This window comes from Salmo trutta, chromosome 14 (genome assembly GCF_901001165.1).
Source record: "Salmo trutta chromosome 14, fSalTru1.1, whole genome shotgun sequence".
NCBI classification, from domain to species: domain Eukaryota; kingdom Metazoa; phylum Chordata; class Actinopteri; order Salmoniformes; family Salmonidae; genus Salmo; species Salmo trutta.
Window position 1 is genome coordinate 14,436,631 of NC_042970.1, and position 27,778 is coordinate 14,464,408.

Here is a 27,778-nt window from a genome sequence, read left to right on the forward strand (position 1 = left end):
TAAAGGTCCTCACTTACCATGAAGTAAAATGATCTTGCTGCTCTTTGAATTTCTTGTTGATTTGTAGTCAGTATAATATTTGTATTTTATGTGTAAAGGATAATATATTTTTCCCTTGAGATTGCATTCTTTCCTGGTATGGGATGTGTTTGAGATGTATCTGATAGCAATGCATATTTGGCAACTGTTTACAGGGAGGCGTATCCCACAGCGGCATTCCATTTGTCAAGAATGCTTGGGTCTCCTCTCTTGTACCCCTTACAACCCCGAGTGAGTGTGTGATCGCTTGCTTTCATGCGTGAGTGTGAAAATTGCTTTCCTTCAAGTGACTTCAGATGACAATCTCAAGAGAGAAAAAAAGCAATATTTGATATTGCATAGGACAGAAAAAAAAGAGATTGTGCAATCAAAACCAGTGCGTACTTCCTTGCCGTAGGCGGGGCATGAGGAATATATGCGGAATCGTGCTCCAGGTGTGCGTCTTCTCCCAGGACCATACAGAAAGTTCACATAGAGTTTCTGAGATTGCTCCATTCATCAACAAGCGCACAGAACTGGACCGAATGTAGCCTAGTGCCACAGACAACATCAAAGACAGCCAGTGTTGTGTCTGGGAATCAAGACTTTAGTTAACCGGAGACACGGCATTATACGCACTCAGGTATGTACCTGGCAATCTGGCTGGCATATTACTTTACACTAATTCAGTGCATTCATAAATTCTTTCTTATCAATAAGTGTGCATGTCGGTTGCATTCTAGTATTCCGCTCTTTTTCTGATACCAAAACATTCCGAGGATTTTTCATCCAATTGTTTGTCGTCTTCTTTCTTCATCTTCCAGTTATCTTAAAAAGTATGAAGTATTAGCCTATCCGCTGCTATCATAAACACAATTCTGTCAATAATCAACATATCTATAACATTCATTGTAGTATATATATATATTTTTACCTTTATTTAACTCGGTAAGTCAGTTATGAACAAATTCATAATGACGGCCTACCCCGGGCAAACCCTCCCCTAACCCAATTGTGCACCGGTCTATGGTACTCCCGATCACAACCGGTTTTGATACAGCCAGGGATCGAACCAGGGCACCTCCAGCACTGAGATGGAGTGCTTTAGACCACTGCGCCACTCGGGAGCCTGCAGGTCATAATCAACGGTTATAGACCACACATAAATGTTGTGATTAGAGGCTGAATTGTGTTTTATTCTGCAGTGTAGGCCTATTTTATATTCAGACAGCATTTTGGTGGAGGTGCTATATTACATGAAGTTACTGAAACGTCACCACTTTCATCTTTCATTCTGACATCTAACTCATGTGACCATGGTTCTACAAACACTTTATTATCATACATCTGTCAGACACTGTAATGAAACAGATGAAATTGGGTTACACCAAGTGATTTAGCTATTGTTTTTGTTCATTTGATGAAAGAGAGACTGAAATGCAAACAGTACATTTCCACAGTTACGTCAACAGGGAGCATGTTTTGTCTTGTCCAATGTAGATTCTTGACCCACTTTGGTGTTTTCCATAGAGTGGAACTCTAATGACTCAGTCTGGACTGCTACTCAAACACTTACGTTATGCATACCAATGCTTTTGGATAAATATGAAATCATGTTTATGGTTTTAGCACAAAATGCCACTCCCTCAACCACAGATTGTATCAGCAAACCTTCCCATCCCCCAATAATACCCATACTATCTTCTCTCTTTAAAAACATGAGCAGAGTAAACAAAACTGACTCATTCTGGACATACAAATCAGACTAGCAGAGTAAACATGGCACTTAGGAGATATTTTTTCTCATCCCCCCCTTTTTACAAGATTAGTACATCAACCCACTAGTTCTCTGTTTTAAATGGGTTAGAGTTATTATACATTCCTTCTAGTTCATCTACATTCTCCACTCAGTTCTCTCTTTCTCTCTCTCTCTCTCTTTCTCTCTCTCTCGCTCTCTTCACATAGCTCCTGCTGATCACCAGAATGTTCAGGAGGAGAGGAGATGTTCTCGTGGCTGTAGGTAACAGGCAGTAGCAGTGGAGATGGTCCCCTGGGCCACCTTCCTGGTGACATGCATATGGATACAGACCCTCAAAGCCTCAGGACTGGACAACTGTCCCAGGACCCCTCGCAAGGAGGTGGATTTCACCTTTAACTACTCAATACCCCACTTCCAGACAGCCAAACCCATCCAGAACATAGTGGTCAACCTGTACATGCCTGAGGTTTATGTGGCTTCTCAGAATGTGATTGAGGCAGTGAGTGGAGAGCTCAGTAAGTTATGGGAGCTGAGGACAGGCCCTGTGGGCAGCCCGGAGTGTCAGACCTGTAGCCTGTGTGACATCGAGGCCGATCTTGAGGACTCAGTAGACACGGACAATGAGGTCCTGCTCTTGGACCCATCACCTTATCTTAACTCTCTGTACTCCTGTGGGAGCTCTCAGCATGGGGTCTGTCACTTACATGAACTTAGCTCTAATGATACCCCACCTAAATCTGAATGTCTCTTCAGGAAGGATGCTAACTCTCCGTCCCTTTGCCCTGACTGCCTGGCCAGCCCCCTGGGCACTGAGGTCATCATCGTGGAGCAAGGCTACACAGCCTACTTCTTTGTAGCGGCTACACTCAATGAGCGTGTGGCACAGAGGTACGGCAGACCGTCCTTATCGGTGCGCCGGCCACTGTCGACCCTGGATGGCTTTGAGATGGTCATGCAGGGTCTGACTGTGCTCCCTAAACTACAGAACTCCTACCGGATCGACTACATCTACAGCTTCTCCACACAGGACTATGTCTACTTCCTGTCTGTCCAGAGGGAGAACTTCCTGGACTCATATCAGACGCGGTTGGGCCGTCTCCCGGTGAAGGACACGGAAGCGTGGCTGTACCGTGAGGTGGTGCTGGAGTGTCGCTTCGAGCCCAAACGCAGGCGGAGGAGGAGGGGGGGGGAACAATATTTTCCAGGACGTGGTGTATAATGGGCTGCAGGCGGCCCACTTCAGCAGGGCAGGGAAGGAGCTGGCAGAGGAGCTGGGGGTGGGGGAGAAGGATGACATCCTCTATGGAGTGTTTGCAGTGACAGATGGTTCTGGGAGGCCCTACAGTAACTCAGCCATGTGTGCCTTCCCCATGCCCAACGTGAACAGGGCCATCGACCGGGGAGCGGAGGACTGCTGCAGGTCTAGCACAGAGCAGCTCTCCAGGGGGCTCTGCCACTTCCAGCTCTGTGAGAGCTGCCCTCATGAGGTCAGTGACAGGCCTACTCAACTCCGCTCTGCTCCACTCAGCTCTGCTCCGCTCTGTTCTGCTCCGCTCTGTTCTGCTCCGCTCTGTTCTGCTCCGCTCTGTTCTGCTCCGCTCCGTTCTGCTCCGCTCCGCTCTGTTCTGCTCCGCTCCGTTCTGCTCCGCTCCACTCTGTTCTGCTCCACTCAGCTCTGCTCCGCTCCGTTCTGCTCCGCTCTGCTCTGTTCTGCTCCACTCTGCTCTGTTCTGCTCCTCTCCGCTCCGTTCTGCTCCGCTCTGTTCTGCTCCACTCTGCTCTGTTCTGCTCCTCTCCGCTCTGTTCTGCTCCGCTCCGTTCTGCTCCGCTCCGTTCTGCTCCGCTCCGTTCTGCTCCGCTCCACTCTGCTCTGTTCTGCTCCTCTCCGCTCTGCTCTGCTCCGCTCCGTTCTGCTCCGCTCTGTTCTGCTCCTCTCCGTTCTGCTCCACTCCGTTCTGCTCCGCTCCACTCTGCTCTGTTCTACTCCTCTCCGCTCCGTTCTGCTCCGTTCTGCTCCGCTCCTCTGCTCTGTTCTGCTCCTCTCCGCTCCGCTCTGCTCCGCTCCGTTCTGCTCCGCTCTGTTCTGCTCCGCTCTGTTCTGCTCCGCTCTGCTCCGCTCTGCTCCGCTCCGTTCTGTTCCGCTCTGTTCTGCTCCACTCTGTTCTGCTCCTCTCCGCTCTGTTCTGCTCCACTCTGTTCTGCTCCTCTCCGCTCTGTTCTGCTCCACTCTGTTCTGCTCCACTCTGTTCTGCTCCGCTCCACTCTGTTCTGCTCCGCTCCGTTCTGCTCCACTCTGCTCTGTTCTGCTCCACTCTGCTCTGTTCTGCTCCGCTCTGTTCTGCTCCTCTCCGCTCTGTTCTGCTCCACTCTGTTCTGCTCCACTCTGTTCTGCTCCACTCTGTTCTGCTCCGCTCCGCTCTACTCAGCTCAGCTCCGCTCTGTTCTGCTCTGCTCTGCCAGGGCTTCTGTTGGGTAGTCGGTGAAGCCTGATAGTAGACAGGAAGATATACTTGTTTTATTGATATTCAACACTCCTGAATCATAATTATGTCATTGGAGTAACATAAAGGTTGGTTATTTCTATTGCATTGTCCATTACAAGTACCAGTGCTGTGAGCGGAGGAAGTCGGGTGTGTGAGAACAGGGAGAGAGGGAGGGATGGGTGAATGAGTCAGATCCCACCAGTGTATTGCCACACTGTTGTTCTGCTCTGTTGAGTTACAATCATGACTAATACCTTACCATGCTGAAAGGGTGGGAACTGTTGATACAGCCTGAGTTCTATACATGAAAGCCCTGCTACAGTACCTTTGTTCCTGAAATCTTAACTATGTAAGCTTAGGGTAGACTTTACATATTGTACGACGCACATCTTGTATTTGATCCAAACAAATGTTTAAAATGATTGAATTATTATTATGACTGTGACCAGGTTATGACATGAATTCTAACTGAAGAAGATGAATGAGGATAGGAAATGTAGTGTATGTATAGTTGGAAGAATAGATCTCAACAAAATGCATTCATTTTAAACAATGGTGGTTGGCTGTGCGATATCTGCTATCAAGGTGTGGCCTTATCACTGTGACTTTCAAACATTAGACCTTTTTTGAGCTCATAGAACCATACGGACACCTGCAGGGACGGTGTGCCAACTCCGAGGTTATAAATGGAGTTGATAAAAATGACGGAATGTGAAGGGGAGGGAGTGTATCCCTGTGCCTGACTCCTACGTGTTCTATATTAGAGAGAGAGAGAGCAGCGTGTGTTACTGTTTATAAGACGGGTTACTGTTTATAGGAAGGGTTACTGTTTATAGGAAGGGTTACTGTTTATAGGAAGGGTTACTGTTTATAGGAAGGGTTACTGTTTATAGGAAGGGTTACTGTTTATAAGAAGGGTTACTGTTTATAAGAAGGGATACTGTTTATAGGAAGGGTTACTGTTTATTAGACGGGTTACTGTTTATAGGAAGGGTTACTGTTTATAGGAAGGGTTACTGTTTATAGGAAGGGTTACTGTTTATAGGAAGGGTTACTGTTTATAGGAAGGGTTACTGTTTATAGGAAGGGTTACTGTTTATAGGAAGGGTTACTGTTTATAGGAAGGGTTACTGTTTATAGGAAGGGATACTGTTTATAAGAAGGGATACTGTTTATAGGAAGGGTTACTGTTTATAAGAAGGGATACTGTTTATAGGAAGGGTTACTGTTTATAAGAAGGGATACTGTTTATAGGAAGGGTTACTGTTTATAAGACGGGTTACTGTTTATAGGAAGGGTTACTGTTTATAGGAAGGGTTACTGTTTATAGGAAGGGTTACTGTTTATAGGAAGGGATACTGTTTATAGGAAGGGTTACTGTTTATAGGAAGGGTTACTGTTTATAGGAAGGGATACTGTTTATAAGAAGGGTTACTGTTTATAGGAAGGGTTACTGTTTATAAGACGGGTTACTGTTTATAGGAAGGGTTACTGTTTATAAGACGGGTTACTGTTTATAGGAAGGGTTACTGTTTATAGGAAGGGTTACTGTTTATAGGAAGGGTTACTGTTTATAGGAAGGGTTACTGTTTATAGGAAGGGTTACTGTTTATAGGAAGGGTTACTGTTTATAAGACGGGTTACTGTTTATAGGAAGGGTTACTGTTTATAGGAAGGGTTACTGTTTATAGGAAGGGTTACTGTTTATAGGAAGGGTTACTGTTTATAAGAAGGGTTACTGTTTATAGGAAGGGATACTGTTTATAGGAAGGGTTACTGTTTATAGGAAGGGTTACTGTTTATAGGAAGGGTTACTGTTTATAGGAAGGGATACTGTTTATAAGAAGGGATACTGTTTATAGGAAGGGTTACTGTTTATAGGAAGGGTTACTGTTTATAGGAAGGGTTACTGTTTATAAGAAGGGATACCGGTTATAAGATGGGTTACTGTTTATAAGAAGGGATACCGGTTATAAGATGGGTTACTGTTTATAAGAAGGGTTACTCAACTTAATTCCATCTCGGAAGTGTTTAAGCAGATGATGTCATGAGTTATTACTGTCATTGTTGTTTACAACTCAATAATAAAATACACTGTTAGAGAAGTGTACTGCCAGCCATATTGTCAGTGTTAAACATCTCAACTGATTATAGTTGAGTTGTAGGAACATGGAAGATCAGATAAAGATGTGCGTAGAAGACACTTAAAGGAACAGTAAAGAGGCATGTCAGGACAGGTTAGATAATTGTGCTGTGTTGGAGTAGCTTTATTTATGTTCTGCTGGGTGGTGGTGGGGAGTGTGTGTGGTGGTGGGGGGGTGTGGTGGTGGGGGGTGTGTGTGTGTGTGGTGGTGGTGGGGTGTGTGGTGGTGGTGGGGTGTGTGTGGTGGTGGGGTGTGTGTGTGTGGTGGTGGGGGGTGTGTGTGTGTGGGGTGTGTGGTGGGGTGTGTGGGGGTGGGGTGTGTGTGTGGGGGTGGGGTGGTGGTGTGTGTGGGTGGTGGTGGGGTGTGGGTGGTGGTGGGGTGTGTGTGGTGGTGGTGTGTGTGGTGGTGGGGCGGGTGTGTGTGGTGGTGGGGCGGGTGTGTGTGTGTGGTGGGGGTGTGTGTGTGGTGGTGGGGTTTGTGTGTGGTGGTGGGGTGTGTGTGTGTGGTGGGGTGTGTGGTGGTGGGGTGCGTGTGTGTGGTGGTGCGGTGTTTGTGGTGGTGTGGTGTGTGTGGGGGTGGGGTGTGTGTGTGTGTGGTGGTGGGGGGTGTGTGTGTGTGGTGGGGGGTGTGGTGGTGGGGTGCGTGTGTGTGTGTGGTGGTGCGGTGTTTGTGGTGGTGTGTGGTGTGGTGGTGGGGTGTGTGTGTGGTGGTGGTGGTGGGGTGTGTGGTGGTGGGGTGCGTGTGTGTTTGTGGTGGTGCGGTGTTTGTGGTGTGTGTGTGTGTGTGTGTGTGTGTGTGTGTGTGTGTGTGTGTGTGTGTGTGTGATGGTGCGGTGTGTGTGTGTGTGGTGGTGGGGTGGTGGGGTGTGTGTGTGTGTGTGGTGGTGGGGGGTGTGTGTGTGTGGTGGGGTGTGTGGGGGTGGGGTGTGTGTGTGGGGGTGGGGTGGTGGTGTGTGTGGGTGGTGGTGGGGTGTGGGTGGTGGTGGGGTGTGTGTGGTGGTGGTGTGTGTGGTGGTGGGGCGGGTGTGTGTGGTGGTGGGGGTTTGTGTGTGGTGGTGGGGTGTGTGTGTGTGGTGGGGTGTGTGGTGGTGGGGTGCGTGTGTGTGTGTGTGGTGGTGCGGTGTTTGTGGTGGTGTGGTGTGTGTGGGGGTGGGGTGTGTGTGTGTGTGGTGGTGGGGGGTGTGTGTGTGTGGTGGGGGGTGTGGTGGTGGGGTGCGTGTGTGTGTGTGGTGGTGCGGTGTTTGTGGTGGTGTGTGTGGTGTGGTGGTGGGGTGTGTGTGTGGTGGTGGTGGTGGGGTGTGTGGTGGTGGGGTGCGTGTGTGTGTGTGGTGGTGCGGTGTTTGTGGTGGTGTGTGTGGTGGTGCGGTGTTTGTGGTGTGTGTGTGTGTGTGTGTGTGATGGTGCGGTGTGTGTGTGTGTGGTGGTGGGGTGGTGGGGTGTGTGTGTGCGGTGTTTGTGGTGGTGTGGGGGTGGGGTGTGTGTGTGTGTGGTGGTGGGGGGTGTGTGTGTGTGGTGGGGGGTGTGGTGGTGGGGTGCGTGTGTGTGTGTGGTGGTGCGGTGTTTGTGGTGGTGTGTGTGGTGGTGGGGTGTGTGTGTGGTGTGGTGGTGGGGTGTGTGTGTGGTGGTGGTGGTGGGGTGTGTGGTGGTGGGGTGCGTGTGTGTGTGTGGTGGTGCGGTGTTTGTGGTGGTGTGTGTGGTGTTTGTGGTGTGTGTGTGTGTGTGTGTGTGTGATGGTGCTGTGTGTGTGTGTGTGGTGGTGGGGTGTGTGTGTGTGGTGGTGGGGTGTGTGTGGTGGTGTGGTGGTGGGGTGTGTGTGGTGGTGGGGCACAAAATAATCAGAAAAACAACCAAAACAAACAGCAAATGCATCCAACCAATTTGTAGAGTCACAAGCCTGATGTAATCATTGCATGCTATGAATATGGGACCTCATGCTTAACTTTGTACTACTTTAATACACATATAAGTGGATTTGTCCCAGTACTTTAGATCCACTAAAATGGGGGGAGACTATGTACAAAAAGTGCTGTAATTTCTGGATGACAATACCCTCAAATTAAAGCTGACAGTCTACACAATAACATCATAGTCATTGTATTGTTTCAAATCAAAATTTCTGGAGTACAGTGCCAAAACAACAAATAAATTGTCACTGTCCCAATAATTTTGGAGCTCACTGTATGTAAAGTAAAATAAACCATAGGATTCACCAACGTAATAAACCTCATCTAAAAAGGAAAATGGAAAAGGTGTGAAATGACCAGTCATGTTTGAATAGTCAGTCAGTATGAGTAATCTCTATGTGTGTCTGCAGAGCTCCGACAACAACGTTACATGCATGGCCAAGTCCACCCTGGTGTCTAAGCCATACTACAGGTTGGACCTCTTCAACAGGTACATGAACAACATCCTGCTCACCTCAGTACTGGTCACCATCATCGGGAACAACACTGTGGCACACATTGGCACCAAGGACGGCAGGCTGTTGCAGGTGTGTGTGTGTGTGTTTGTGGTACAGTACAGTACACTCACTGAGACATCTGGTGGGAGAATATGAAATGACAGTCTACTTCATGAATGCAGACAGTGAAAGTGGGGGTAGATGGAGTTATATTTCAAAGTTTTACCATATGCATGACTGTCTTTTCTCAAGTGTAAATATTATATAATCAGTGTTCTCCAACGGCAATCATTAGCTCTCTCAGCATTGTAACCAACCTAAGTAGAACATATCACAAGTCCATTCCTTTCATAGGTCTGCCATGACTTAATGATATAACTTTAGTGACTTTGACTGTTGTAGCTCATCCTGAGGAGGTCAAATCCCATCATCTTTGCCAACTATTCTCTGGGAGAGGACACTGAGGTGTCCAGGAAAGCTGCTGTGCAATCTAACGAGTCCTTGCTCTTTGTGGTTGGAAATAAGGTGCCTTTTCAATTCAATCATAAATACTTACTGGTATTCACTTGTTTTTTACTTGTGACTTATTTTGGCAGTGTGACTCTTTCTTTTCTCTCTCTCATTCTCTCTCTCTCTCGCTCTCTGTCTCTGTCTTTGTCTTTCTCTCTTTTCTCTTTTGCGCTCTCTCTTTTCTCTTTCTCTGTGCCAGATGTTCAGTGTGTCTCCTAAAGGACCAGGATGTAAACACTTCCTGACCTGCTCCACGTGTCTGATGGCGCCCAGGTTCATAGGGTGTGGCTGGTGTTCGGGGGTGTGCTCCAGGCAGGAGGAGTGCCTCATACAGTGGAAGAGTGAGTCCTGTCCTCCCGTCATCACTAAGGTAAGACTGCTGGGGGCTGAAGTAGGGAGTGGAAGAGAAGACGACTCAGTAGAGGGAGGGTCTTGTCTTGTCTTTTCATCTGATCATAAATGTCCGAACCAGGACCACCAAACACGTAGGTCGAAGAAACCAAGACATTATCAATAGGATATTGAAACAGTGCCTTCAGAAAGTATTCACACGTCTTGACTTTTTTTCACATTTTGTTGTGTTACAGCCTGAAATTTTGTGTAATTGGCCTACACACAATACCCCATAATGTCAAAGTGGAATTATATTTTTATAAATGTTTACAAATTAGTGACACGAACAGCTGAAATCAATAAGTATTCAATCCCTTTGTTATGGCAAGCCTAAATATGTTCAGGAGTAATAATTTGCTTAACAAGTCACAATAAGTTGCATGGGCTCACTTTGTGTGCAATAAAAGTGTTTATCAGGATTTTTGAATGATTACCGCAGCTCTGTACCGCACACATATAACACACATATAATTACAGTATCTGTAAGGTCCCTCAGTCAATCAGTGAATTTCAAACACAGATTCAAAAACCAGGGAGGTGGTTTTCCAATGCCTCACAAAAAGGGCACCTGTTTATGGGTAAAAAAAATAAGTAGAGATTGAATATCCCTTTGACCATAGTGAAGTTATTAATTACCCTTTGCATTGTATATCAATACACACAGTCACTACAAAGATACAAAGATATTCCTAACTCAGTTGCCGGAGAGGAAGGAAACCACACAGGGATTTCACCATGAGGCCAATGGTGACTTTAAAACAGTTACAGAGTTAAATGGCTGTGATAGGAGAGAACTGAGGATGGATGAACAACATTGTAGTTACTCCACAATACTAACCTAAATGACAGAGTGAAAAGAAGGAAGCCTGTACAGAATACATTTTTTTCCAAAACATGCATCCTGTTTGCAATAAGGCACAAAAGTAAAACTGCAAAGAATGTAGCATAGAAATGAACTTTATTTCCTGAATACAAAGTGTTATTTTTGGGGCAAATCCAACACAACACATCACCGAGTACCACCCTTCATATTTTCAAGCATGGTGGTGGCTGCAGTATGTTATGGGTATGCTTGTCATCTGCAAAGACTAGGGAGTTGTTAGGATAAAAAGAAACAGAATAGAGCTAAGCACAGGCAAAATCCTACGGGAAACCTGCTACAGTCTGCTTTCCAACAGACACTGGGAGATAAATAGCCAAATACTGTATACACTGGAGTTGCTTACCAAGACGACATTGAATGTTCCTGAGTGTCCTAGTTATAGTTTTGACTTAAATTGGCTTGAAAATGGCTGTCTAGCAATGATCAACAACCAACTTGACAGAGCTTGAAGAATTTTTTTAATAATAATGTGTAAATATTGTACAATCCAGGTTTGCAAAGCTCTTAAGCCTTGTTCACACTACAGGCCTTAATGCTCAAATCAGTTTTGTTTTTCAAACCTGTTTTGGACTACTAACTGTTCAAACAGCAAGTTAAAAGGGACCAAATCAGATTTGTGTGTGTTCAGACAGCAGTCATTTGCACACAAGGCTACGCTAGTTGCCATAGTAATGACGTGTGTGTATGCAGTTGTGTAGGCTGATTGGTGGTAGTGCTTGTGCTTCCTATCACTCAGAAGTTATGTAGCATGCTAAGGTGACAATATTGCCTGCTATGGTCATTTCTCAGTTGCTTTGATTGTTCAAAATCAGCCTTCAGAAAGAACACTTTTAAAGCCTTAAAGGATAACATGATCCAACTTTCAAAACAAGTCCTTTCTGGCTAGCCACAGCAGCCAACTAGCTAGCTAGGTAGCTGTTTAGCTTTCTAGCACATTCACTCATTTGTTTGTAAACAATTAACAAGCTAGTTAGCTACCACATGTTGTTGTCAAACTAGCAACAGAGTAGCTAGCAAGCAATGCGATCTGCTGAATAACAGTCTAAATCCCACTTGAGGGCAAATAAATCAGATTTGAATGTTCAGACACAAGAAACATAGCCAGGAATCAGATTTGTGTCTTCATTTATGTAAACCACCTACGAAGGTGGTTTGAAATGTGGCTTGAAATATCTTATTCCATGTGCTTTTTGGCTGTTCAGGGTGCAGGAAAAAGAACAGATTCAAATCAGATATGCAAATCAATAGGATTTGAGTCACTTCAAAATGACGGCTTGAGAGACTTACCCAGAAAGGCTCACTGGTGTAATCACTGCCAAAGGTGATTCTAACATGTATTGACTAAAGGGTGTGAATACCTAGTTAATAAAATAGATATTTCTGTATTCCATGTTCAATAAATGCAAACATTTCTAAAAACATGTTTTAACTTTGCCATTATGGGGTATTGTGTGTAGATGATGGGTGAGAAAACAATTGTACATTTAATCCATTTTGAATTCAGGCTGTAACACAACAAAATGTGTAATAAGTCAAGGGTATGAATACTTTCTGAAGGCACTGTAGTTAAGCATTTGAGGAGTCTTTCTGATGGTATTGTATTGGGGATCCAGTTTTCCCCAAAGACGGCTCCCCCTGATGGTGAGACAGAGCTGAGGCTGTGTGGCTGGGAGCTACAGTCTCCTCTACGACCAGCCATCATCAGCGAGGAGACCCACCTGGTGCGAGTGGGAGAGACTCCCTGCACTGTGCTGTCAGAGAAGAGCAATAGTACACAGTGAGTAACACACACAGACAGACAGAATGCATAGAGACATATAAACTCAACCCAAATCAGCTCTGTGAAACAATTTTATGCTGAGGCTAAAGGCATCACTGATCTTTCTCGCTGACCCTTCCTAGGCTGGTGTGTAGCATTCACCCTAAGGTTCCGGGTCCATCCCAGGATCTCAACATCACTGTGGCAGTGCATGAGGGGAAGGTGGAGGGATGCTACTCAGTTGAAGGCCAGGCCCAAATGATAGGGTTCACTTTTGTGGTGAGGAGGATTACATTTATTTTATTGTTGACACAGTAAAAACTGAATTTGCATTAGAGAGGCTTCCATTAAATAAAACCCTCTGTGTTCTATTAACTCTCAATCCATGATAATCCATTATCAATCCATGATAAGGCAGAGGATGTAAATCCAGAAATAACTGACACCCTTAACATAGAACTTCAGTCAGTTTTAGAATAAGTATCTAGCAATAGGCTGGTGGTAAATATCTCAAAAGCTAAAAGCATCATCTTTGGGACAAATCACTCACTCAAACCTAAATCTCATCTAGATCTATTATTGAATAATGTGGGGATTGAGCAAGTTGAGTAGATTAAACTGCTGGGTGTAACCCTAGAAAGCAAGATGTCATGGTCAAAACATATAGATTCAATGGTTGCTAAAATGGGAGAGGTCTGTCCATGATAAGGCAATGCTCTGCTTTCTTGACAACTAAATCAACCAGGCAGGTCCTACAGGCCCTCGTTTTGTCGCACATGGACTACTGCCCAGTTGTGTGGTCATGTGCATCAAAGAAGGACATGCAGTTGGTCCAGATCAGAACAGCACATATTTCACTTAGATGTACATGGAGGGTGAATGTCAGTGGTATGCATGTCGAACTCTCCTGGCTCAAAGTTGAGGAGAGATTGACGGCATCACTACTGGTCTTTGTGTGAGGTGTTGATGTGTTAAAGGTACTGAACTGTCTGTTCAAGCAGTTGGCACACAGTTAGGACACTCATCAGTACCACACAAGACATGCAGCCAGAGGTCTCTTCACAGTCTCCAGTTCCAGAACAGAGGCTGGGAAACACACATTATTAAATAAAGCCATGAGTTAAATAAAGGTTAAATTAAAAAAATTAGTACATGTAACTCTCTGCCACCCCAGGTAATTTAAGATAGCAATAAAAACAGATAAAAAAACAGATAAAAGAACATTCAATTCTACGGGATCGGCGTCCCTCCTCCGGGACAGTTGAGCTTACGTGCGCTAATGTGATTAGCATGACGTTGTAAGTAACAAGAACATTTCCCAGGACATAGACATGTCTTATATGGGCAGAAAGCTTCAATTATTATTAATCTAATTGCACTGTCCAATTTACAGTAGCTATTACAGTGAAAAAAATCCATGCTATTGTTTGAGGAGAGTGCACAACAACAAAATACTTTTATCACCGCAACTGGTTTGATACATTCACCTCTGAAGATAAATAATGTAGTAATCTTGCTCTGATTTGTCATCCTGAGGGTCCCAGAGATGCACTGTATAAATCTGCGCTTCCACACAGGTTTATACAGTGCATTCGGAAAGTAGTCAGACCCCTTGACTTTTTCCACGTTTTGTTATGTTTCAGCTTTATTCTAAAATGGATTAAATAAAAAATAGTTGTCATCAATCTACACACAATACCCCATAATGACAAAGTGAAAACAGGTTTTTAGAAGGTTTTGCAAATGTATTAAAAATGAAAAACAGAAATACCTTATTTACATAAGTATTCAAATCCTTTGCTATGAGACTCAAAATTGATTGGAATCCACCTGTGGTAAACTCAATTGATTGGACATGATTTGGAAAGGCACACACCTGTCAATATAAGGTCCCACAGTTGACAGTGCATGTCAAAGCAAAAACCATGAGGTTGAAGGAATTGTCCATAGAGCTCAGAGACAGGTTTGTGTCGAGGCACAGATCTGGGGAAGGGTACCAAAATATTTCTGCAGCATTGAAGGTTCCCAAGAACACAGTGGTCTCCATCATTCTTAAATGGAAGAAGTTTGGAACCACCAAGACTCTTCCTAGAGCTGGCCGCCCGGCCAAACTGAGCAATCGGGGGAGAAGAGCCTTGGTCAGGGAGGTGACCAAGAACCTGATGGTCACTCTGAAGGAGCTCTAGAGTTCCTCTGTGGAGATTGGAGAAACTTCCAGAAGGACAACCATCTCTGCAGCACTCCACCAATCAGGCCTTTATGGTAGTGGCCAGACGGAAATCACTCCTCATTAAAAGGCACATGACAGCCCGCTTGGAGTTTGCCAAAAGGCACCTAAAGACTCGCAGACCATGAGAAACAAGATTCTCTGGTCTGATGAAACCAAGATTGAACCCTTTGGCCTGAATGCCAAGCGTCACGTCTGGAGGAAACCTGGCACCATCCCTACGGTGAAGGCATGGTGGTGGTAGCATCATGCTGTGGGGATGTTTTTCAGCGGCAGGGACTGGGATACTATTCAGGGTCAAGGGAAAGTACAGAGAGATCCTTGATGAAAACCTGCTCCAAAGCGCTCAGGACCTCAGATTGGGGTGAAGGTTCACCTTCCAACTGGACAACGACCCTAAGCACACAGCCAAGACAACGCAGGAGTGGCTTCGGGACAAGTCTCTGAATGTCCTTGAGTGGCCCAACCAGAGCCCAGACTTGAACCCGATCGAACATCTCTGGAGGGACCTGAAAATAGCTGTGCAGCAATGCTCCCCATCCAACCTGACAGAGCTTGAGAGGATCTACAGAGAAGAATGGGAGAAACTCTACAAATACAGGTGTGCCAAGCTTGTAGCATCATACCCAAGAAGACTCGAGGCTGTAATCGCTTCCAAAGGTGCTTCAAGAAAGTACTGAGTAAAGGGTCTGAATACTTATGTAAATGTGATATTTCAGTTTTGTACTTTTATACATTTACCAAAAAATATAAAAACCTGTTCATTTGGGGTATTGTGTGTAGATTGAGAGGAAAAAAACAATTTTATCAATTTTAGAATAAGGCTGTAACGTAACAAAATGTGGAAAAAGTCAAGGGGTCTGAAAACTTTCCGAATGAACTGTATATATATTTAATTCATCCCAATGTCTACTTTTCTATCCAGGAGCCAAGTATCACAGAAATCACTCCTGACTACGGGCCTCAAATAGGGGGAACCTTGGTCACAGTGACAGGGCCTCACTTGAATGCTGGAATGATAAAGACTGTGTCTATAGGAAACCAGGACTGCCCCATCAAGAGGTAATTATGGGAATCCACCTCTCTCTGTTTTCATTGGTTTCTGCTGTGTAATTTGCTCTCTCCAGGTCTCTCATTGGAACTAAATAATGTGTATCTTTCTTAGTATGTGTCTGTCTGTATCTATGGTATATTAGTGTTCATAATATTATGTTTTTGTCCCATTTGTTACGCTCTCTCTGCCAGTGTCACTGAGGGTACTGGGACCATGTCCTCCATAGTCTGCCTGTCCAAAGGGTTGGCAGTGGTGAAGAAGGTGCCTGTCAGGGTTTTCATTGATAAATCCCAAGTGGCTACTACCAAGATGTTTCACTACAAGAAGAACCCTGTGATCACTGTGATACAGCCAGTCTGCAGCTTCAGAAGGTAGGCCTTAATCTTTGTTACCCAGAAGTAAAATTCTCACAATGTTGTCACTTCCCGAATCTGTCCATGAGAGATTAGGCCATACTATACTCACTGGCCAGCTGGCATCATCTGGGTGCTTCAGGGCATAGCTGACTGACAAATGCGCTGCTTTATAGAACTGTAGAAAACAGTTGAAAAGAGAGTTGATAGCAGGCATAGTGTTAGAAACAATGACAGAGCAGCCAGTAATAAGGCAAGTGCATTCAGTGCAGTGCCTACACTTTTAGCTGAGGGAAAACATGCTGTGCAGGAAATGTTCAACCTCTCTTGAGACAATTAGGTAAATCTAAGTGAAGATTTGGCCAACAGAAATAGACATGCTGAGTGTGTCCATTTGTGGATCTCATTTCAGCAACTGCCACAACTATTTGAAAAATAATAAAGATTAAACTACAAATAGTGCTGGTTTCCCCTCAATGTACACTCAGCAAAAGTGACCTCTAACACCAAGTCTGTATTTGTTTGTTTTTATTTGTTGAATTGTGTGATTAAGTGGATCCAAAATCATCATAAAAGGCAGTAATCTGGACTCTGCGTACAACACTGTGATCCGCTACAAATCCCACAACCCCTCACAGATGCTTCTGCAGCGTGTAAGTTATCCTCTAGGGTTAACAACTCTGGGCCTCATAAACCTAAGATGGGGGTAAAATCTATGAAATGTGATTAAATTATCCCCAGAATACTGTTATTGACACTTTGAATGTAACCCAGGTCTGCAATGGCACAGCAACCCCCACACGTATGGAGTGCTTCGCCCCTGTTTTCCCCAGGAATGAGACCGACAAGGGCATCATCACTATCAACATGGACGGGGCCAACAAACTTGTGGTGAAGCGCTTCGAATACCAACCAGACGCCAGCATCACCCCCTTTGAGTACGAAGGCAACGTACTCAGCCTGAGCCCTGGACAGACTGAGGTTTCCCTGCATGTACGTTCACAATCATACACACAGCTACATAGTCAGTCAATCAAGTACAGTAACTCTATTCTACAATTGAACAATTGATTGCTGCGTAAATCTGACCATGACTCTTGTTGTACCAGTAGTGTAAGTAGTTGATTTCTTAATTTCTTAGGTCCCAGCAGACAAAGCTGATTGGTTGAAATTACATCATTACAACCAGCTTACAACTAACCCGTTTTGGCCCCTGTAGTAAATAATAACAAGACTCCAATAAGTACCACAATGAGTCAATGAGTCTTGCTCTGCCATGTTCTGCAGCACAACAAGCTGAGCATGGTGAGTCCCTGTATGGAGATTACAATGAGCATTGGAGGTGTGGACTGTGGTGTCCAGGTACTGGACAACGAACTGACCTGCAGGATCCCCAAGAATCTCATCATCCCCAGTGAAGGGTCACCTGTCAGGGTGAGCTACTCTACTTACTGTAATGGTTAACCTAATTGAACTTAACCCTTATTTAACCATTATCATGCCTCCTCTATAGTAAACCAAACTAGGCCATTAGTAACAGCTGTCAGAAAGAAAACAGGTTTTGGGTCAATTCCATTTAAATTAATTGGAATTAGAATTTCAGTTTACTTTGACTGAATTGAAATGGAATTGACCCACAACCTTCTTATGGATAGGGGGCAGTATTCAGAAGTTTGGATGAATGAGGTGCCCAAAGTAAACTGCCTGTTACTCAGGCCCAGAAGCTAGGATATGCATATAATTGGTAGTATTGGATAGAAAACACTCTAAAGTTTCCAAAACTGTTAAAATAATGTCTGTGAGTATAACAGAACTGATATAGCAGGCGAAAGCCCGAGGAGAATCCATCCGGGAATATTTTTGTTGTTGAGCTCACCACTCATTATAATGGCTGTCTGTGGGAATATGAATGGAATACCTCCCAGAATGCAGTTCCTAGGGTTTCCAGTAGATGTCAACAGTCTTTAGAAAGAGTTTCAGGCTTGTTTTTTGAAAAATGAGCTAGAATTTGTAGTTTTTCTAAGTGGCTCCCATTTTGGCTGTAGTGTTGTGCTGCGTGTCGGTGAGGGCGCCCACTTCGTTATTTATCTCCGGTAATGAACATACTATTCTCCGTCTTAAATGATTTCGTTTATTGACATATTAGGGTACCTGAGGATCGATTAGAAACATTGTTTGACTTGTTTGGACAAAGTTTATTGGTAACTTTCGGGATTCATTTGTATGCATTTTGAACAAGGGAAACCGGTGGATTACTGAGTCAAGCGCGCCAACTAAACAGACTTTTTTGGGATATAAAGAAGGACTTTATCGAACAAAAGGACCATTTGTTATGTAGCTGGGACCCTTGTGATTGCAACCAGAGGAAGATCTTCAAAGGTAAGGGATTTATTTTATCGCTATTTCTGACTTTCTTGATGCCTCTGCTTGATTGGAAAATGTATGTAATGCTTTTGTATGCGGGGCGCTGTCCTCAGATAAAGCCTTTTTGAAATCTGACAAAGCGGCTGGATTATCAAGAAGTTAAGCTTTTAAACAATGTAAGACACTACATTTTCATGAATGTTTTGTATTTTGAATTTCGCGTTCTGCAATTTCACTGGATGTAGTCGAGGTGGGGCGCTAGCGGCACGCCTATCCCAAGTTAAAAGCAAGCCATCAATCCATGAGTAAACTGGTACTAAAGTAAAGTGATATAAAAACGATCCAAAGGTCTGAGTGATATCCTGGTTTCTGTCCCAGGTGTCTGTGAATGGGCATGCCTATGAGGTGGGCACTGTGGTCTTCTTCAGCAACACTGTCAACACAGTGGGTGTGGTGATGGGGATCTTTGCTGCATTGTGCATTGGCGCTGCCCTGGCTTTCATCACCATGAAACATGTGAGGAGGAAAAAGAAAGGTGAGAACCGTTACTGTCCGTAGGATTTGCTACCATGAGATTACCGTGGGATTGCGTGGGATTCGCTTTCATCTACCAGTACCGTTATTGGAGCTTAATTTTATAACCCTGTTTCAGGGTAACTTTCCTGCAATGTAGGACAGTTTAAACTTGTAGTATATTTGAGGTTTAAATAGGCTTCTGAAGTTTGTAATTTCCACTTTGAAATTTCAGATTTGAGAAAAGTGTATCAACCTATAAAAATATTCCATGAGTTATAATCCACATAACAACATACATTTCCTGTTGCTGCAGAATATTTTTCCTGCTGTAGCAAATGGCTCATATTAAGATCATACATTTGTACTCTTGTAGTATGTTATCTTCAATTTGCTCACATCTACTAGGTATCTAAAGTTGTTTGCTTTGATTGAAGTATGTACAGTACCAGTCAAAAGTTTGGACACACCTACTAGGTTAAGGGTTTTTCTTTATTTTTACTATTTTCTACATTGTAGAATAATAGTGAAGACATCAAAACTATGAAAGAACACATATGGAATCATGTAGTAACCAAAAAAGTGTTAAACAAATCAAAATATATTTTATTTTTTATATTCTTCAATGTAGCCACCCTTTGCCTTGATGACATCTTTGCACACTCTTGGAATTGTCTCAACCAGCTTCACCTGGAATGCTTTCCATAGGTCTTGAAGGAGTTCCTACATATGTTGAGCACTTGTTGGCTGCTTTTCCTTCACTCTGCAGTCCAATTCATCCCAAACCATCTCAATTGGGTTGAGGCCAGGTTATTGTGGAGGCCAGGTCTTCTGATGCAGCACTCCATCACTCTCCTTCTTGGTCAAATAGCCCTTACACAGCCTGGAAGTGTGTTGGGTCATTTTCCTATTGAAAACAAATGATAGTCCCACTAAGCGCAAACCAGATGGGATGGCATACTGCTGCACAATGCTGTGGCAGCCATGCTGGTTAATTGTGAATCACAGACACTGTCACCAGCATAGCACCATCACACCTCCTCCTCCATGCTTCACGGTGGGAACCACACATGTGAAGATCATCCGTTCACCTACTCTGTGTCTCACAAAGACACGACAGTTGGAACCAAAAATCTCAAATTTGGACTCTTCAGACCAAAGGACAGATTTCCACCGGTTTAATGTCCATTGCTCCGGTTTCTTGGACCAAGCAAGCCTCTCCTTTATTAGTGGTTTCTTTGCAGCAATTCGACCATGAAGGCCAGAGTCACCCAGTCTCCTCTGAAGAGTTGATGTTGAGATTTGTCTCTTACTGGAACACTGTGAAGCATTTATTTGGGCTGCAATTTCTGTGGCTGGGTATTCCTTTCCTGTGGCGGTCCTCATGAGAGCCAGTTTCATCATAGCGCTTGCTGGTTTTTGAGACTGCACTGACATTTTTCAGATTGACTGACCTTCATGTCTTAAAGTAATGATGGACTGTCGTTTCTCTTTGCTTATTTGAGCTGTTCTTGCCATAATAATGGACTTGGTCTTTTACCAAATAGGGCTATCTTCTGTATACCACCCCTACATTGTCACAACACAACTGATTGGCTCAAATGCATTAGGAAGGAATGAAATTCCACAAATGTATTTTTAATAAGGCACACCTGTTCATTGAAATGCCTTCCAGGTGACTACAGTACCTCATGAAGCTGGTTGAGAGAATGCCAAGAGTGGGCAAAGCTGTCATTAAGGCAAAATGTAGCTACTTTGAAGAGTCTAAAATCTAAAATATATTTAGATTTGTTTAACACTTTTTAAAAATAAAGAAAAACCCTGGAATGAGTAGGTGTGTCCAAACTTTTGACTGGTACTGTATATTACTGGATCTATACACTATTTGCCTGATGACTCAAACTGAATTCCTCCGCTGGTCTATGTTCACTACATACTTCAGTCTGAGCCTCCCATCGTTGAAGTTGTTTCGGGGGAAGTCAAAATGAGGGGTGTTGTACAAAACAAATTCATAAGCGATTGGATCATCTCTAACCAATCAACGCCAATGACGAATTTTCAAATACCGCTTTACCCATGTGTGTTCTGTGTTCAAACTTTTGACTGGTACTGTATATGACAATGTTATTAATTGTGTTGATTTTAGAAATTTCAGTCAATGTAGAGACTCGTTTAGCAAGGATGTCCGCCCGCAGAAGAATAAGCAGCAACCCTGACCTATCCCCCACAGGTGACTATAGACGAGGTGAGACCCTTGATGTGATCATTGATTATGATTCATCAATCTTGTTATTCATATTCATTCATCAATGTTTCCTCTGTTCTCCAGACCTGTCCTACCAGCCGAGCCAGACGACAGGCTCAGGAGGGATAACCTTCCATGGCCTGGTCTACACTGCCACCTTTGACCCCTTGGCCGTGCCTCTGATCTCATTGGACACCCTGAAACCTGACCTCCTGGAGGAGGTCAGAGACGTCCTGATCCCAGCCGACACGGTCAACATTCACCACAACCAGATCATTGGTAAAGGTATGGATAGACCGGTCCCAGATTTGTTGGTGCTGTCTTGCCGACTCCTATTGTCATTGTCATGCCAAACTAATCGGAACCTCCTCAGATACTGAGAGAAGAAACATATTTCTGGTAGTCAGCTTCAATTCATTAGAGTCCATCCATTTCTATTTCCACTCAATCACATGCTCATATTTTTTTCATTTACAAGTATGTAACTAGACTAGAGCAATATCCCCAAAAAACACTGATGTCATTTTGTTGTTATTCAGGTAATTTTGGGACTGTGTACCATGGCTACCTAACAGACAACAAGAACCAAGAACAGTTAATCCACTGTGCTGTTAAAGCATTGAACAGTAAGTTGATTATTTACATTTTGAGCCCTCTTGTGATAAACAACTATGCTAGTCATTTGCTGAGTGTATATCCTGCTAGTTTCATGTAGAACAATGCTCTCGTGCTCTCTCTCGCGCTCTCTTTCACGCTCTCTCTCGCGCTCTCTCTCGCGCTCTCTCTCGCACTCTCTCGCTCTTTCTCACTCTCAGGGATCACAGCCCTGGAGGAGGTGGAGCAGTTCCTGAGAGAGGGCATCCTGATGAAGGAGTTCCACCACACCAACGTTCTGTCCCTGCTGGGCATTATTCTGCCCCAGGAGGGGCTCCCCCTGGTGGTGCTGCCCTATATGAAATATGGAGACCTGCGCCACTTTATACGCTGTGAAAGGAGGGTAAGTCAGCCTATAGGGCCTTTCTTTGTCAAAGTAAATAGACAGAATCACCAGATTTAACTGATACTTAACCTTTTTCGCCAGTGTACTGAAGATTACTGCAAGTGCTTTGGTTTTATTAACTCTTAAGTATCCACCCCCTTTTTTTATTTTCACCTAAAATGACATACTGCCTGTAGCTCAGGACTTGAAGTAACCATGTGAAATGAAACACTTTGAAGTCTGTGGAAATGTGAAATTAATGTAGGAGAATATATAACACATCTGGTAAAAGACAATGCAAAGAAAAAAACATGCGATTTTTTGTATTATCACCTTTGAAATGCAAGAGAATGGCCATAATGTACACTGCTTAAAAAAATAAAGGGAACACTAAAATAACACATCCTAGATCTGAATGAATGAAAAAATCTTATTAAATACTTTTTTCTTTACATAGTTGAATGTGCTGACAACAAAATCACACAAAAATAATCAACCCATGGAGGTCTGGATTTGGAGTCACACTCAAAATGAAAGTCGGAAAACCACACTACTGGCTGATCCAACTTTGATGTAATGTTCTTAAAACAAGTCAAAATGAGGCTCAGTAGTGTGTGTGGCCTCCACGTGCCTGTATGACCTCCCTACAACGCCTGGGCATGCTCCTGATGAGGTGGCGGATGGTCTCCTGAGGGATCTCCTCCCAGACCTGGACTAAAGCATCCGCCAACTCCTGGACAGTCTGTGGTGCAACGTGGCGTTGGTGGATGGAGCGAGACATGATGTCCCAGATGTGCTCAATTGGATTCAGGTCTGGGGAACGGGCGGGCCAGTCCATAGCATCAATGCCTTCCTCTTGCAGGAACTGCTGACACACTCCAGCCACATGAGGTCTAGCATTGTCTTGCATTAGGAGGAACCCAGGGCCAACCGCACCAGCATATGGTCTCACAAGGGGTCTGAGGATCTCATCTCGGTACCTAATGGCAGTCAGGCTACCTCTGGCGAGCACATGGAGGGCTGTGCGGCCCCCCAAAGAAATGCCACCCCACACCATGACTGACCCACCGCCAATCCGGTCATGCTGGAGGATGTTGCAGGTTGATGGCGTCTCCAGACTCTGTCACGTCTGTCACATGTGCTCAGTGTGAACCTGCTTTCATCTGTGAAGAGCACAGGGCGCCAGTGGCAAATTTGCCGATCTTGGTGTTCTCTGGCAAATGCCAAACGTCCTGCACGGTGTTGGGCTGTAAGCACAACCCCCACCTGTGGACGTCGGGCCCTCATACCACCCTCATGGAGTCTGTTTCTGACCGTTTGAGCAGACACATGCATATTTGTGGCCTGCTGGAGTTAATTTTGCAGGGCTCTGGCAGTGCTCCTCCTGCTCCTCCTTGCACAAAGGCAGAGGTAGCGGTCCTGCTACTGGGTTGTTGCCCTCCTACGGCCTCCTCCACGTCTCCTGATGTACTGGCCTGTCTTCTGGTAGCGCCTGAATGCTCTGGACACTACGCTGACAGACACAGCAAACCTTCTTGCCAGAGCTCGCATTGATGTGCCATCCTGGATGAGCTGCACTACCTGAGCCACTTGTGTGGGTTGTAGACTCCGTCTCATGCTACCACTAGAGTGAAAGCACCGCCAGCATTCAAAAGTGACCAAAACATCAGCCAGGAAGCATAGGAACTGAGAAGTGGTCTGTGGTCACCACCTGCAGAACCACTCCTTTATTGGGGGTGTCTTGCTAATTGCCTATAATTTCCACCTGTTGTCTATTCCATTTGCACAACAGCATGTGAAATGTATTGTCAATCAGTGTTGCTTCCTAAGTGGACAGTTTGATTTCACAGAAGTGTGATTGACTTGGAGTTACATTGTGTTGTTTAAGTGTTCCCTTTATTTTTTTGAGCAGTGTATTAATCCAGCCCAGGTGCAATTTAGATTTTGGCCACTAGATGGGAGCAGTGTTTGTGCAAAGTTTTAGACTGATCCAATGAACCATTGCATTTCTGTTAAAAAAATGTCAAGACTGCCCACATGTGCCTAATTAATTGATTAATCACTTTTCAAGTACATAACTGTGCACTCTCCTCAAACAATAGCATGTTTTTTTTTCACTGTAATAGCTACTGTAAATTGGACAGTGCATTTAGATGAACAAGAATTTAAGCTTTCTGCCAATATCAGGTATGTCTATGTTTTGGGAAATGTTCTTGTTACTTACAACCTCATGCTAATTGCGTTAGCCTACATTAGCTCAACCGTCCCGTGGGGGACCCACCGATCCTGTAGAGGTTTTAATGATATCTCACCAACGACTCCTGTGCTACTCTTTCTCTCCTCCTCCAGAACCCAACGGTGAAAGACCTGATTGGCTTTGGGCTGCAAGTTGCCAAAGGGATGGAGTACCTGGCCCAGAAGAAGTTTGTACACAGAGACCTGGCAGCTAGGAATTGCATGTAAGTCAAGGGCAGCCCTGTCACTCATACCTTTTGGACACACCAACACATACAAAAACACTCACTACTGACTCTAAACCCACCCACTCACATACAATCATCATATACGCTGCTGCTACTTGGTTTATCATATATCCTGATACTAGTCACCATACCCCTATACATACAGTATTTACATCTATCGAGCCAGTATCCCTGCACATTATAAATATGGTACTAGAACTGACTGACCCTCTCTATATTATGCTTACTTACTTTCTTGTGTTCTTCTTATTTTTATTGTGTTTTTGTTCTACCTTATGTTATTTTTAGTGTTACATTGCTATTGATTACTGCAATGTTGAGTTTGCAGCTGGCAAGAAAGGCATTTCACTGTGCTAGTGCATGTGACATTATAAGTTGAAACTAATGTAAATACTATTTCTCAGTCCAGGACCTGGCAGTCCCATCTTTAAAATCTGTCTATTATCATCTATTATCTATTGTCTCTTTAGGCTTGATGAAACGTTCACGGTGAAGGTGGCAGACTTCGGCATGGCCAGAGATGTGTTTGACAAAGAGTACTACAGCATCCAGTACCACAAGAAGGCCAAGCTGCCAGTCAAGTGGATGGCCATAGAGAGCCTGCAGACACAGAAGTTCACCACTAAGTCAGATGTGGTGAGTGGACATGGCCTTAGTTAGCATACTCTGTATACTTGATCTGTCTTGACTCTAGCTCGTTACCCCTTGTCTTCACAGTGGTCATTTGGGGTCCTGATGTGGGAGCTGTTGACCAGAGGAGCTAGCCCCTATCCTGAAGTGGACCCCTATGACATCACTCAATTCCTGTTGAAGGGGCGCAGGCTTCCCCAGCCACAGTTCTGCCCTGATGCCCTGTAAGTGGTTCTGGGCTCATTTTTGCCCCGTAAGCTAAGAATTTGAAAAAATTATCTCAGATTAGCTTGGTTGTTGATGGCAGTTGTTGTTTTTCTATGAACTCTTGGTTGTTGATGGCTTTTGTTGTTTTTCTAGAAACTCTTGATTGTTGACGGCGGTTGTTGTTTTTCTAGGAACTCTTGGTTGTTGACGGCGGTTGCCATTGCTCTACAGCTTCTCTGTCTTGGTTGTTGATGGCTGCTGTTGTTTCTCTACAGGTACTCAATCATGATGGAGTGCTGGGACCCGGAGCCGGAGCTCAGGCCTGATTTCCACACGCTGGACCAGGAGGTCCTGGAGATCTGGTCCTGCCTGGAGGGAGAGCACTACATCAGCCTTAAGGTGACCTACGTCAACCTGGACCAGCCACGGCCCTACCCAGCCCTGACCGCCTCCGCTGACGAGGCTGAAGCCTCTTCTGGATCAGAGTCAGACAGCGTTATGTCCAACTGACTGGACTCATCAGAACTGACTGGACCAGACCAGAACTGGCCGGACCAGGACAGGGACAGTAGAGAGAGGTCAGAGGGCACTGATGAATGGCTTCTCCTTTTCCTATCCACGCAGTATGCAGAAATAATCTTGCAGTTCTGTTACTTGAGACTGGATTGGGAAGGAATAAAACATTGACAATTGACTAAATTTGTCCACTTGTGTGAGCAATGACACTGAATTTTAATGGAGTTTCCCCCACCTTGTGAGTACACAAATTATCACTATATCATATTTTTGTGCACTTTTAATGCAGTTTGTTTTTTTAAAGGTAGTTGGAGAAATGGTATTTATGGGACACCAAGTGAACCCTCTCCATGTCTGAAGCACAGCTGTAAATATGAACAAATGAATGTAAATGTCTGAAATGTGGATATGTTATGCTAATTAATGACTATGATTTAAGCTTGACATTAATATGTTTAATAGGATGGATTTCAAATTTTTGAGTCAGATTTTGCTCACTTTTTTGCTATGGCTGTGTTTACACACTGATCTTTTTGTCACTATTGGTCTTTTGACCGATCAGATCTTTTGACTATAATGGGCTAAAGATCAGGATTGTGCGGCATGTGTAGACAGTATTCGAGATGGTCATTTGTGTTGATGATCATTTGATTTATGGTATGAAATGTGTCCACTGACCAAACTGGTCAACTTTTCTGCATTTACACAGGCACCCCAATTCTAATATTTTTTTCACTAACTAATTGGTCTTTTGGCCAATCAGATCTGAAAAAGATCTGATGTGAAAAGATCTTATGTGATTGTCAAAAATGAATTAGCGGCGGGAAAAATCTGAATTGGGCTGCCTGTCAACTCAGCCCTTGAGATTCACAAGGACACACTTCTGAGAGGATAGTTCAGTTAGCCATCCTTATTAATGGGTAAGCTTTAAATTGCCCTTCCTCTTCAGAATAATAATAGGAATACTAGTTGATACTCAGTTCAACTGTCACACCCCATCAGAACCATAAATATAAGCTTGTTTTACTCCATTGTTTGTAAACAATGTCATTTTAAACAAACACTGTATAGCCACAAAACTTGGTTAAAACTATACTTTTGATATCATGGATGGTCAGTCCTTGTATTCATAGCTTTGAGAGTGGTTACAATTCTCCAGCCCCATCTCTCAGCTGTTTACCAAAACAAGTAGGGGGTGGCTGCTTTGTTGTTGTTTGAACTGCGGATTGCCCATTTAACTCTGAGCTGAAGTATGCCCCTCATTTCATACTGCTTGTTAGTCTTTGAATCCATCACTAGAGGTCAGTAAAAACCTTTGTCACGAGTACTTTTGCTGCAGTATTCTGCACGTCATCAGACCAAGGTACACGCCAGAACTTTGTTACAACAATCTATGTTTCACACTACAATGCTTAAAGGAGATAAGAGGGATGTTTACTTTGTCTGCATAAGGAAGTGGTTATGATTGGCGCTGGCAGACTGTTGTCTGTACTGAAATCTCAGGACACCCTATAGCCTTAGTTCTCTTATTTCAGTCACTAGATGTGTAATCCCCAACTGTGTTTATCTTGTGGATTGTTTTAGTGACATCAATCAGAAAACACAAGTCTACGTTTGTATCAACATGAAGAAAGTAAAACATTAGATTTAACACAGCCAATCAGATGACTGGTTTCTGTACAGTAGCCATGAATACAGGTGTTCATGAGAGATGTGTTTTGGGTTATTGCTGAAGGGTTTGAAGTATTTCACAGACTTCTGGGATCTCTCCTCTGTGCCTCCCACTGAGCAGAGCTGGAGATACTCTCACTGCAGAGATGATAATAGGTTTACCTGTCATAAACACCAGCACACTGTA

The 27,778-nt window shown here is 44.2% G+C and overlaps 1 pseudogene; it reads left to right on the forward strand.

The window, feature by feature from the left end:
• Positions 1-88: 88 nt before the first annotated feature.
• LOC115207457 (macrophage-stimulating protein receptor-like) lies at positions 89-27,778 on the forward strand (annotated as a pseudogene).